The sequence below is a fragment of the Spermophilus citellus genome (genome assembly GCF_964194105.1).
Source record: "Spermophilus citellus genome assembly, chromosome: 15".
NCBI lineage: Eukaryota > Metazoa > Chordata > Mammalia > Rodentia > Sciuridae > Spermophilus > Spermophilus citellus.
This window is the reverse complement of record NC_138195.1, coordinates 90,286,128-90,299,217: the sequence shown is the minus strand read 5'-3', so window position 1 is coordinate 90,299,217 and position 13,090 is coordinate 90,286,128. Positions and strand designations below refer to the sequence as shown.

The 13,090-nt window shown below is 53.5% G+C and overlaps 1 protein-coding gene across 5 annotated transcripts in view; it reads left to right on the top strand.

The window, feature by feature from the left end:
- Positions 1 to 13,090, top strand: part of CHST15 (carbohydrate sulfotransferase 15) — an 80,702-nt gene that overhangs the window by 12,851 nt on the left and 54,761 nt on the right. The window contains exon 1 of one of the 5 annotated variants that reach the window (XM_081268626.1): positions 372 to 544. The exons of 2 other annotated variants lie outside the window; for them this stretch is intronic. The gene's annotated coding sequence lies outside the window, so the exon portion shown is untranslated. Of the gene's footprint in view, positions 1 to 371; positions 545 to 1,354; positions 1,489 to 4,935; positions 4,960 to 13,090 lie in introns of those variants that run through there. 2 more of the 5 variants (XM_081268628.1, XM_081268629.1) reach the window with 2 other exon arrangements.

Genomic DNA, 13,090 nt, shown 5'->3' with positions numbered 1-13,090 from the left:
GAGGAGGCGGCGGCGGCCCAGGCAGACAATGAACTTGCGAGCGCGTGGAGCCGAGGCAGATTTGGGCCCCGCGCCGCTTGGCCTGGCCTCCCCGAAGCTTCTGCGATCCCCAGCGGGACGCGTCTCCTCGCCACTGGTGTTGGCCGCGCTCCGGGAGCCCAGTGCGCTTGGGGACCCTGCGGGAAGGGCTGCCCGTTGGCTGCGCCGGGGCTCACACGCCCCCTCCCTACCCCGAGAGGATGTGGCCGGAGCTAGGGGACTGGGGACCTGGCGGTGGCGTGGTGGCGCTGTGTATAGCTGGAGGCTGGTGGAGGGCGCAAGCTGCGGGGCACGCATTGGCCGGCTGTCCGGCTGAACCAACCTCGCCCTGCGCTGCCACCGTCTGGGACTTGCAGAGGACGGACGGACGGACAGAAGAGTGATTTCACGGTGCAAGCGCGCCCTGGATAGTGTCGGGGACTGAATTCCCCCGGCCGTGCGCTCCTCACCCCCAATCCCGCTCCCAGTACACTTCGGGGAAGTTTCCCGGCGCGGCCCAGGGCAGGTAGGTAGGCATGGGCTACTCTCTCGGAGCTCCGGCTCGGAGCCGCCTTCAGAATCTCAGCTCGTCCTGCAGCCACTCCGGGCGGGAAGGCAGAGAGTGTCTGGCGCCGACGCTCTTGGGAGAGGGGACCGCGAGGACCGGCCTGGGAGATGAGGGCACATCTGAGCCCCGCGCGGCCTGAACTTTTGCTCCCGCCTTTCCTCCCCGCCCCCGCCCTTCGTCCCCGGTTCTCTTCCCGCGCCCCGCAGCGTCTCCGGAGGCGGCGTGACTCGGGAGTAGCCGGCGCTTCTCCGCCGTCCTCGGCCAGTCTGGGCGCGGCTAACCGAGCGAGGAGGTCTGAGCCGCGCTGTGGGGCGGCAGCTCGGAGCCGGGGCCGCAGGCGGCGAGTCGGGAAGGCAGCGGCCCTGGCGCGGGGGCGACGCTGGCAATTGTGACGGAGAGCTAGTCCGTTGGGCTGTGCCTGCCAGTGCGAGAGGACGCGGCGACTGAGGGTGCCTGGTGGCGGGTCGTGGCGCAGTTGGCCCGGCGGAGCTCCTGGGATCGCGGAGGGAGCCGCCGAGGTGGAGGGAGCCCGGCCTTCCCGGGAATGAATGGAGAGCTGGGGAAGCGCCTTCCGACTCCCACTCTGGGAGAACCTACTGGCCGACGCGCGCGCGAGAGTGTGGTGTGTGGGATTCGGAGCCGCCTGGGTCCAGGCACCGCAGTTTGACTGCCGGGTCGCTGTCTGGATGCCCACGTTGCTTACCGGGGAGAGGCTGGCGTTGCTGGAGCAGCGGGTGTAGATGCCCAAGGCTCGGTTGCCGGCTCCCAGCCCTAGACGTCTCTGTTCCCCAAGAAGGTAGCGAGGCTGGGGGCTGGGACCGGCGCCTGCGGGAGGGGGGCTTCCCTGTCTCCAGACGGGAGTCCCCCGTGACAGCTGGGCTTCGTCGCCATGTTCTCCGTGGGTAAGTTAATGGTAAAGAGTTTTCCAGAATGAAGTTGTGGCTCCAGGAGATCTCGCTAAGGCATGTGGACAGCATTTCGGGGGGGGGGGGAGGGGGGGGCCGGTTGCCCCCAGCCCCTTTATCAGCTGTGATTCCTGGATGGTGTGGCCTCTGCTCTGGCTTAGGGTAGCCACCTGAAAAGGCCCACCCTGAGATTGCCCAGGAGGAAACAGGCCTAGAGATTCGCTCAAAGTTTCTCTTGGACCCTCCCTTACCATTCTCCACCCAGAGCGTTCTCAACCCCCCTTCTACCACCAGAGCAGTGGAAAATAAGGCACCCGTTCCTCTCAGAATAGGCCACTTTCTGATGTTCACAAGTGCAGCACAACCAGGATCTCTTGATCGATACATGAAGGCACACAGATTGGATTTTGTTCAAAATAGCATGAAATAAAAATGCCTTTTAATTAGGTAGTTTTTTTTTACCAAATAAGTTTTTCTCCTCTCAAACAGATGAAGAACTAGGAGGAATTTTTTTTTTTTCCCTTACCTCCTGGATGAGAAAATGGAGCCTGTTTTCTCTATCAGGCCGCAGGTGAGCATGAGGAGGAGCTGCAGGGCTGGTCTTCCCTCCAACCAACATCCCCCTTCCTGGGGCAGAAGTTTTAGGGGTCTCTTAAGGCAAACTGAATGGTGTCCTTCTCCCTGTGGGCAGTGACTGATGGGGCCCAGCAAGTGGCATCCAGGATATCATGGTAGGGAGGCTGGTCTGCCTTGTTCTTCTTTGATGGTTAAAGCATGTGACCCCTGGACCTCTGTCCTGACCAGATCTAGCATGGTTACCATGGCTGCTGTTTCCACCCACACCTTTCTCCCCTAAAGGTGAGGTGTCAGAAGAGCCTCTTGGCTTTCCCCATGTCTGAGAGAGAGAGAAGGCCCTGCCTGGGGAAGAAGGGATGTTTTCAGGGAAGATTGGGCAGGTGGGAGCAGACTCTGCTTATTGGTGACTTGAGAAGAAGCAGGAAAATAATCCCAACTGACCCCAGAGCTCGACGACAGTGGGGCTGCATGAGGGGGATCTATAGATCATTGGGCTGAGGCAGCTACAGTTCAGGGGGTTGGGGGAGGCTGGCAGGGAGGTATCTTGAACAGGCCAGTGCATGTCCAGTCACAGGGGACACCCTCCACTCAGCTCCAACCAGTTGGGAGAAAGCAGAGTTTACAGGTCTTGTCAATTTTCAATACCATTCCCAGGCCTCCATATTGAGGTATGGTCTCAAATTCAAGAAGTATGGGAGAAGGGCAGGGTCGAGAGCCCTTCCCAGAGTCTAGAGCTTGACATTGGGCCCTGTGTATATGTCAGGAGGGTGTCATATGGTATAGAGGCAGGACACACTAGAGGACAAGGGGAATTACCCCCCATGGGCCAGGTGACTGAGAATTGAAGGCTGCCTGTCATGCTAGTGGCTGGTGGGATGGGAGGTGCCCATTGGGTTCATGGGCAAGCCTGCATGTAGGGCCTTCAGTAGCTAATCCACCAACCCCATTGTGTGGACAGCAAGACTCTGCACAAAACCTCTCATATAATTTCATGCCATCCCATGGATCCCATGGTTGAGCTTCTGGGGAGGAAACTGTGAGGGTAAAGATAAAAAGGGACCCAGCATTCATGGGAGCATTCAGCATGGGATGACCATCACCTGGGGTATGCACCTTTCGTGTTTAACACCATGGGGGACTTAGCATCAGACAGCATCAGACGATGAGTGGCCCCTGAGTTGCAATTAGACCCGGAGGGACAAAGCTGAGAAGAAGGATAAGGACAAAGCACAGCAAGGTTCGGGAGAAGGTGGGTTGAGTGGAGGGGTCTCTTCTTGCCACACGTAGGAGCGAAGGCTCAGAACAGCAGAGCGACTTGCCTAGGTTCACACAGCTGATAACAGAAGGCCAGCCCCAGCCCCAGGTCCCCCTCTTAGACCTGCCCCCTCAGCCCTGCTCCCAGATGAACTGATGCTCCCTGTAGTTGGGAGCGGATCATCTTCTTCCCCACACTTCCTGACCCCTCCCCTTCCTCAGGGCCTCAGCAGGCACAGGATGGCAGAGGTGCCTCCTGAAGGCCATTTGTGGAAGAGAGGAGTTGTCTTAAATTTCTAAAAGAAACTACTTTTAAAAGTCATAGTTGGCTTGAGAGTGTCATTCCTTTGAGCAATCAGCCAAGGGACATGTCTTTAGCACTATGATTTAGAAGTGACTCTTTCAGTCAGTGGTGAGAACTTTGCAACCCCTCTCCCCTCTGCTCTGTAATTGGGGAGCTCAGGTAGGGTATTGTTACTTCAAAGGGTAACTTTGTTCCCATGCAGTGAATAAAGAGATCATGTTCCTGCAGCTGGCTAAGTACCAGACAGGGGTTGGACTTGCATGATGTATTTCTTTATTGTTCTCAAGTGTTAGGGTCTGATTTCACTACTGAGATGGCTTCCCTTTTAAAACAAAGTGCCAGGGACAAAGTAATGGATGTGTAGACCCGTGTCCCCACAGACACGATGAGGCAGAAATGTGGTGGCTCCCTACATGGCATGTCCAGTCTCAACATCCAGGAGAGGTAAAGGGCTTGTGTGGCTTTGGGCCAACATAGAATTTTTTTTCTTTAATATGAAAATTGAGAAGGAAGGTGGTTGATCATAATAGCAGTCACTAACTGTGTCCCTTCAAGTTTACAGCCGGCCTTGTGCTGGACAGGTGCCACGGGTGTATCCCCTTGCCTCCTAAGCTTAGAGGGCTGTGAGGCTGCTGTGGCCCTCCAGAGGTGCAGGAGGAAGGAGCAAGGGCTGACAGCAGAGGCAGGTGGGAATGGGGATGGGTGGGAGAAGAATAATGATCGTGGCTCCAGAAGGAAAAGGCAGGCATGAATCAGCAAGCAGGGAGGTGGGGAGAGGTGGCGAGTGGGAAGCCGTTTCTCATCTTTGCAGGATTCCAAGGAATGTGGAGGAAAGGGAGCCCAACGGTGGCTGCTGTTTGCAGCAGCGACCTGCAGGGTTATGTGTTCCCCCTCAGTGCAGCCCTGGGCAGGTGCACAGGGGCTGAGAGGCAGCACTCAGCACGCAGTGGCACAGCACTCAGCTCAGTGGGCGAGGCCGAACTTGTGCAAGTCAGAATTATATAATGCTGCTCACAGGCGCCTTGGAGGGGCCTCGGGAAAGTGGGAGCTAGTTGGCGACCTGGAGATTGGAGTCCTCTGGGACGGCTTCACTACCCTCTGGCTCTCATGTCTGTGTGCCATAAAAGAGTGAAGTCCTGCCAGGTACTTGACACAGTACCTGGTATACAATAAGTGCTCAGTAAACATTGATTCTTGTGGTATTCTGTAGCTCTGGAGCTCATAAGCAAGGATGGAAGAATGTCTTCGAGTTTCTAATTACATGCCAAATAATCTATCTATCTAATTCTCATAGGGGATGGAGAACTGACCGGTTTCAACATCCAGGAGGAGAGGTAAAGAGATATTCTATCTCAAGAAGCATGAGGCCAGACGTTGGTTTGGGCCATCATAGAATTTTGCTTGTTGCCTTTTTTTGGCTGCCTTGGATTCAGCTGGGATTCTTAGGCTGGTTGCTTTATCTTTCTGGGCTGTTTCCTCACCTGGGACTCTTGCCTCGTGCTCCTAGCCCCCCAGGGCTGCGCCTAGGGAAACATGCACACCCTGCAGATGGCTGCTGCAAGCACAGATGAGTACCTCCCCTTTCCTCCACATCCCTTGGAGCTCTGCAAAGATGAGAAGCTGTCCGAGGCTGGGGTTAGGCTGACTGTGCTCCTGTTTGACGCAGAGGAGAGCAGTCAGCTTTTCGTGGTGATGTGCTGGCGTGGCTCACTTGGGTGTCATATCTTGAGTCCCTCTCTAAGCGTAAAAGGGTCCTGAGTGGGGGTGTTGGGGCCTCCTGGCCAGGGCAGGCACTCCTGACACCTGTGTTTCATTTCTAGATCTCATCCTGGGCTGGGCCTTTTAGGTTTGTGAGGAAAGTAAGGCTGGCAGATCCTCAAAAGCAGAGGTGTCATTATAATGGAAACTTGGATACTTTCCAGAATTGTGTTTGTGGTGAAGATATTGAAACAGGCAGCCCCGTTCCTGGTGCCTGGAAAGTACCCCAACATGGGCAAATAATTAGGTGCAGGTGGACCCAATTATGCTTTTCGTACACTGTGTTGGAACCTGGGGGTCCAACATTTTCTCTTGAAATGGAATGTATGCCTGCTGGGCCATTTTGCTCCCTGTGGTCAAAAAGATAGTGGAGTGGCTGCCAGGAAGGAAGACGGGCCAGCACGGAGCTCTGTCCTGGTTTTTGTGTCCTTTAAGTAGCTGCCCTGTGGGTCTGGGCCCCTGGCACCTTTGCCCTGAGATCTGAACCCGCATTGCAAAGAAGGAAAGATGGAGAAGTGTAGGTGCACTGTTAATCTCGCCCTCATTGAAAGGGGAATGGCAGCCCTTTCGTCGTGCCTGCAAGCCTGCCCACACTGAGGAAAGTATGCTCAGCCAGAATTTTGCATTTCCCTTCAGCAAGGTTTGGGGCAGATGTCCTTCTAACCAGGGTTGGATCCTGTGTGCACTCAGAGGGGCCGCCTAGGTCATGATTTGGGCTTGAGTCTAATCCTGGACAAGTGGCTTCATCTTGTGCTTTGGTTTGCTCATTTATAAAATGGGATGAACTCTACTTTGTGGGGTGATGAAGTACTAGACATGGTATGCTTAAGGGTTCAGGGGAGCTCTCCAAATCCACCCACTGTGTTGGCCCAGTTCTGAACCTGCAAAGAGCCAGCTGAGGAGGAAGACAGGCAGAGACAGATCCAGTGTGATGTCCGCTCCCGATGGAAGCCGTGGGAGCAGCTGGATCCCACAGATCCAGCTCATTGCCGGGAACTTGCTCATTGCTCAGGCCTGGGAACTCCCTCACCAGGCCTGGACACCTGGAGAGTTTGCAGGGTCAGCCCCTCCCGCTCCCGGGAAGCCGTGAAGTGCCGAGCCCAGTGCCTGGTCCCTGGCTCGGGTTGATGAACGGCATCTCTCAGGTGTGCCGTGGGTAGGGCAGCTAGGGCGTACACGGTGTGTCAACTCCGTGTCCTCATCTGCTGTGGGAAATTATCTGGCTTTAAATTAAAGAAGATTGTTTCTCGCTCCTTGGCAGACTGGACGGATTAGTCAAATCATTTGAACTTGATGACAGTTTACCTGGAGGGAGCTAATGGCTGACTACCACCCAGGAACCTTTTCTGCCCCTTTGCCCCCCCCCCCCCCCCCCCACCTGGCCTGTACTTCTGCTAGACTGGGCTGTGTTGGCAGTGAGTTCTCTGATCAGCTGGGCCTGGACCTGGCTACATTTGGGTCCCCCGTCCCCTCATCGTGAACCCCAGCATCGCTGCCTTGCTCTGAGGGTGACCTTCCTCCCTGGACTTCTGCAGTTCCACTCTGCTGTATCTTTCAACCCTGAGCCTGTCCCACAGGGTGCTGTGTTCCCGTTTCCTGGGTGCAGCCTGCTCGCCTGGCCTGGTGGACCTCGCTGCACCAAGGAGGGTGTCCGGGCTCGCCACGTATTTGCACATCTGGCCACTTCTAGGTGCAAGTGTGTCATTTACTGACTGGACCCATCCATCAAAAATGGTCCTTCCAAAGGCTGGTTCTCCTGGAGAGTCTCTAGTGCACCCAGAAGACAGGAGCCCTGGGTGTGGGAGCTGCACAGAGAGTTAACACTTGCCATTAAACTTCTAGAGGAGGCCAGAGCCTAGTGTAATGACCTTGGACTTCCTGGCGTCAGGTTTTGGGGCTATTAAAAGACAGTAACCATAGCTTTTTTTGTGTCTTGAGAGTCTAAGGGAAAAATACTGTGGAAATTTGGTTCGTGTTTCAAGAATAGGAACAGGAGCCATCTACTCGGGCCAGAGGTGGGGCTCTTCTAATTTCTTATAGCTGGTATAAATAGCTTGTCTTTATGCTCCAGGCTTCTTTGTTTGGAATGTAAATATTTGCATTACAAATACAAAGTATGTCCTGGTGTGTATTTTTAGTGACCATAATTTCTAAACCCCAAATCAGACTATTGGTCTACAGAGGATTATTTTCTCCTGATTTGTGAACCTGTTTATATAAAGAGACTTCCAAATGTACACACACCAAACCATGTTTGCTTTGTGCACATGAGGGGTCTCCAGAGTGCCCGGGAATCGGGGCAAGTGGGGGGGTTTCTCAGCCTCCATGCTGATCCTTCTGTTGTTAAGTCACGCCAGTGGGGGGATTGGGGGTCCTCAGGTGACTCCTCTGCCCGGTTTCTTAGACATCTAGGTGGGGCTTGGCTGCCGCTGGCTGACCTCTGTGCCCTGTGACGGATGCTCCTTCTCAGAGCTGCTGCTGCTGCTCTTGGAAGAAGCGGAGGAGAAGGTGTCAGGGCGCTTTCTGTGGCCAGGAGGTATTCTCCCTGCCGGGCCAGTGTTGATCTGCTGGGGCCTCTGTGTGCCCGTCTTCCTTCGTCAGATTCTCAGGGACAGTTAGTTTTGAATTGTCCTGTGAAGAATAGCCCAGACCTGTCAAAGGCTCGCCTGCCTGCCTGCTCTCTGGGTGGGAGACCAGGATCTGCCCTCTGCCCTGTACTGGGATGGGATTCCTGAGACTCTCTGTGAGGCCCTGGCTGGAAACCATAGCTGGGTGAAAAATGGCTTCCCTCCATCCTTCTGGGTTCCTTGACTGGGACACACATTAAATTGACATAAGACTGATGAACAGGAGAAAGAACATATTCAATCACACACACACAGAGTCCTGCAGAATAGGAGAGTGGAAGAAGAGTGGGGGTGACAGGGGGGTCCTGAGCCGGCCAGGAGGAGGGGCTAGGGCTTCTGGGGGTGGCCACACAGGTCGTGGGAGGGTGAACAATGGTTGTCTTGTTATGCAGATGAAGTCTCTCAGGTCATCCAAGTGGTCCCCCAGAGGCCCTCAGAAGAATAGGTTAGAGTGTCTGGGTGCTGTGTAACCTCTGGCCTCCGCTTTCCTGATCCCAGTTAATCTTCCCTGGCTGGTGACAGCCAGGGAGGGGGCTCATGGCATTGAGTTTCTGCTGGAGGATACTCTTTAGGCAGATAAAGGGCTTAGAGAAAGCCTCAGCCTGCATCTTCTTCCCCAAGTCGCCTCAGTTCAAAGGAATCAGCATGCAAAGTGGAATATTTGGGTGCTATTTGCTGAATTCCTCAAAACCCTTCATCCTATCAGGGCATGGTGGTGTGCACCTTTAGCCCCAGACACTTGGGAGGCTGAGGCAGGAGGATCACTTGAGCCTAGGAGTTTGAGACCAGCCTGGGCAAAAATAGAAACAGAAGCCAAACCCTCTGGCCCACAGGTTCACAGGAGAAGGCTGGGGCACTGGAGTTCAGCTGGCTTGATTGGGGGAAGGGTGATCTGGCCCTCTACCTGCAGCCTCCATCTCATCATAGACTGAAGGGCAAATGAGAGCCAGGATCCTGGCAAGGGATCCGTAGGACCCCTGCTCCTAGCTCTGGCCCCCAGCAGAGGCTAGAACCAAGGGCCACCAATGTTCTTGCCTCCCAGTTGCCCATGTCCCTTTGCCTGGTGGGGGACAGTTCCTTCTCCATCCCACTGAAAGCTGGTGACTTAAGACCAGGGATCCCATCTTTCCTTCCCCATCACTACCTTGTGACCATCATGGTGTCCTGAGTAGAGAAGTGTCCAGCATTTTTCTTGCAAACCTTTCCCTCGCTGGGGTCCCAGGATGCTGAGCTCCACTCAGAAGAGGAAGTGCAGCAGGGTAAGGGTCCAAGGGGAGAGGAATGATGAGATCTGAATTCGAGGGTCACCTTGGGCCGTCCACTGTCGAGTATGGAACGGCTCCTGTTTGGTCCAGTGGACACACCTTCTCTGAAGGACATATTACACGGGCCTGGAAATGGGGCCTGTTCTGGGTGTTGCTCACTGTGGGAACACGCCATTTTCTTTTCTGTGGTTACCTTTAATCTGATGTACGATGGTGTGACCCTCCTTATTGTCTGTCACGGATTTTGATAAAGATCATATGTTCCAGAAAGGCCCATCTAATGCCACACTGGGCCAGTAACCAAGTGCATTATACTGAAAGTCCGAGGAAAGAGCTGCTTCGGTTGTTTATCAGTAAGAATAAATGAGGGGACAAATGTCGTGCCTATTAATGAGAATGGCATCAGCCTGACATTTTGTGTCATCCTAACTCTAAGAAGCTATTTATACCGACTCAACAGCAGTTTGGGTGAGAAATGAGATGGGGGAGGCCATGCAGAGGAGGAGGGCAGGAGCGAGTGGCTGTGATCTCCCCACCAGAAACATCTTTCAGGCCAAGAAGATCATTTGCTTGTGTGTTGGCCTCTGAGCATCCATGGGTCCTTTGCCTCGGGCACAATTTAGCTCAGAATAAAAAATGATGTATTCGAAGAAGACCCACCTCCAGTTGCCATCTGAGTGGTAGAAAATAAATTTGCTCTCAGCTGTTAAAACTGAAACAAATCAATAGAAAAATGCCAGTCTGCCCAGTTTTGAGTCAGTGATTTTTTGGTTTATAGGAGGAAGACCCACCTGCTGAAAACCACCTTTGGATCCACCAGGAAGCTGTGGAACTGGCTAGTTTCTGTATAAAAGCAAGGCTGTCCTCTGATTTGCTTTAAAAATCACACAAGAGACTTTCTAAGCCCGTTCAACCTGTTCTTCCTTAAGCAGCTTTATTGAGATATGATTCACGGGCCGGACAATAGACTCATTTAAAGCTTGCAATTCAGTGGGTTTTGTATGTTCATGGAGATGTGCATTATATCACCACAGCCAATTTTAGAGCATTTCATCTTCTCGAAAAGAAACCCTGTATCGTTTAGCTCATACTCTCCCAAATCCTCATTCCTCCACCCCTGCTCCCGAGTCCCGGGCAACCACAGATCTCCTTACAGCCTCTGCCAATTCCAGTTCCTCCATGCTGGACCTTCATGGGAACAGAATCGTGTAGAATGTGGTCTTTTGTGACTCACTTTCTTTTACTTTACTTGGATAAGCAGGTTATCCATGTGGCACAGGTGTACTCCACTCTTTTTTTTATGGCAGAGGCTGTAAGAGGAATAATAATATTCCACAATATGGCTAGACCACAGTTTCCTTTATCCGTCTGTCCATTAGCAGTAGATGTTTGTGTTTGTCTCCACATTTTGGCTCTCATCCATAGGGCTGCAGGGAGTATCTGTGTACAGGCTTTGTTTGTATGAACATGTTCCCGTTTCTAGGGTTATAATTTTTGAGAAGTTTTTCCTTTTTCCTCATAATAAGATTCTTTGATTTCTTTCTCTTTCCCTGATCCTAGAAAACTCTTGATTCCCAGGTGGGAATCAAAATCTTGGCTGAGACACTGAGTAGTTGGAGTTTTAGAGTTGGGAGCATCTCAGATGAACATAGCTCCAAGGCCTTTTATGGATGGGGAAACTGAGGCCCAGAGAGACCACACGCAGCTAGGCTTTTAGAGTCACAAGTCAGTGACTCTGAAGGTTCTGCCCAAGCTCTTAGTAAAACCCCCAGGTTGCTTCTTGATGGACCTAGAGCATAGGTCAAGGGTGGGACAGATGGTGGCCCTCTGCCCCAGCCCACTGTTCAGCCTTCCCTGACCTGACAAAGGCCAGAGAATGTCTCATCCACCCCCAGCTGCCAACAAGAACTGTAACTTGTGGCGCCAGCATCTTCTAGTTCTTCGTCCCCTGCAGCGATGGGAGGCCAACCGCTTATCCGGGGAGTAATTAAATTAGGAACCAATTCAGAGAATGAAATTTTATCTGATCTGGCCAAGCCCATAAACAAGGGGCTATGATGGTGACTCCAGGGTACATTATGAAGTTGTTTTTCAAAAAATTGTGCTGGGCTAAAAGCACTGGAAGAACTCTATGGGGACCACGCTGGACGCCTCCTGGAGCTGGGGGTACAGTCCTGGGGGCTTGGCTGTGTCCCCAGACCAGCCTTCCAAGTGCTTTGTTCCAGGTCTCCCTCGGCCCTCACTAGTAGGTGACCTGTTGGTAGCTGGATGCTCTGGGCTTAGGAGATGTGCTCAGGTGCAGCCCTGTCAAAGAGGGGTGAGAGCTGGCCCACACATTGTGCCCTGTGCCCAAGACTGCAGAACAAGACAGCAAGTCTGATGCTGGCCACAGGAAATCGGAAGGCAGGATGTCACCTCACTCCTTAGAGGGGCAGATGTGCAGAGAAGAGCACAGCAGAGAGACCCGGTCCCTGCCAGTCTTGCGGAATTTCCTAAGAAGTGCTCTGAGAGGAAGATGGTGTCTGGGAAGGAAAAGCCTAACTTTGATGAAATGGAAAAGGTGAATAAAGTACTCCTTGATTTGAGGAAGAAAGGCTTAATGGACCAGTTCAGGGAGGGAAGAAGGACCCTGCTGCCCCCGAAAGGCCACCCTGTGGATGCTTCCTGCTCTGTTCAGAGTTCTCCCTGACATCAACCCACAGACCGTGGCATCTCTATGGAGATGTGACAAAGCAGCTGGGTGAGATGTGGAGTCACGTGAGTGATGGAGAGAAGCAGCGTGCACTCCCGAGGCTGCGGAGCTGAGGGGAGGCACCAGGAAGATGTGGCTGACTCTGGGTCAAAGGAAGTTTGACGATGTCAGGGGGCCAGCCAGTGTCACCTGGGAAAAGGTGGAAGAGGAAGGGGAAGGTGGATCAAAGCCTGTCTCCCAAGAAGATCCTCAGGGGTCAGTGTCAGTTCTGGTTAGCACCTAGTGTAATAAGAAGGAAGCGCGCGGCTGTCAGTCAGAGGCTGCGTTGGAACTCCCAGGGAGCCCTTTGGAACAAATGGCACATCCTCGGATCCCCACAGGTGGATCACACTGCCTGTGCTCATGGGAAGAGAAGGTGCACAAGTCACAGATACTGGGGAACGGAGAGTCCTGCATGCCACGAGAGGAAGCATGTGACTGGGGGGGCTGGGGACAACCTCGTCAAGGAGGTGACATCTCAGCTGATAAAGTGGGCTTGGATGATGAAAAAGTGCCACCAACTGAGTCTCTGCCAGAGGAGCAGCCAGAGCTGAGACCCCCAGGGGGTTCCCCGTCGATGGCTGGAGTTTGGGAGAGACTAGCTTGTGGCACACGTGGGTCAATTCTCTTCTGTTCTACGCCCTCCGAATTGTCATTGCAGTTCTGCCATCTCACTGTTCCCCCTGGGTGAAGGCTCTTATCTGAGCCTGGCTGGCCGCAGCTGCTGCACTTTCAGAAGACAGGGACAGCCAGAAACAAAGGAAACCCCGGCACCCTTGTCCTCTCTCGTGGGGTTTGACTTGTGAGCAGGAGCTATTTTTACAAAGGCACAAGCCTGAAGGGGAAGTTTTGGGGTGGGCAGCTGAAACCACACTCCCCAAAATAGGACTGAAAAAGGCTGTGAAGTCCCCGAGGTGAGCACAGGCTGGTAGCTTGAGTTTGGTGACAGTTTCACGCAGCACAGTTCCCAGAGGCGGGACCCTTTGGAGAGAGACTTGACCTAGGAAACTCCTGGCTGGTCGGTCCCATCCTTGAGCATCACTTACCTGCCATGGATCCTTCTCGGGTGGAAATTCTTGTTCCC